This window comes from Gavialis gangeticus, unplaced genomic scaffold, assembly GCF_001723915.1.
Source record: "Gavialis gangeticus isolate Ggan-Ray unplaced genomic scaffold, GavGan_comp1, whole genome shotgun sequence".
NCBI classification, from domain to species: Eukaryota; Metazoa; Chordata; order Crocodylia; family Gavialidae; genus Gavialis; species Gavialis gangeticus.
In genome coordinates, this window is record NW_017729032.1 from 192,662,640 (window position 1) to 192,663,201 (window position 562).

Consider the following 562-nt stretch of genomic DNA (forward strand, 5'->3'; position numbering starts at 1 on the left):
GGACTCTAAGGCCAGATCCAGATGTGCAGGCATGTGCATTTTGTGGCACCACAAACCTCTTTGTGCATCATAAACTGCATGCATTGCACAATAACCCGTGGGCGGCACTGCTGATTTGCAGAACAGGGCAAAACTTGCTAGCAGGATTGCCTGGTAGCAAAAAACAAAAAAACAAAAAAAACCCTTAAGAAAAAAAAATGTCACAAAGCACACCAAAGTGGCATGTGCCAGGACAAATGACTGCTCCCCTGTCTCTGCATGCTGTAGAGCTCCCATGCTGAGGCAGCCTGGGCCTCAGCCAGCTGCTCCCCAACTGGCTGGGTACCGCAGCAGAGCCCCTGTGCTAAGGCAGTGTGGGGGCTCTGCAGTGGCACACCAAGACAGGAGAGTAGCTAGCCTAGGGCTTCCCCATCTTGTGGCACCCTGCTCCCTAGCCAGCCTGAGACAGGCTCCACAGACAGGGGAGCAGGCAGCCTTGGACTCCATGCGCCACTCCTTGGCTGACTGGGGCACAGTGCCTGCTCGCTAGCCCCGCACTGAAGCACCCTGTGCCCACCTCCCT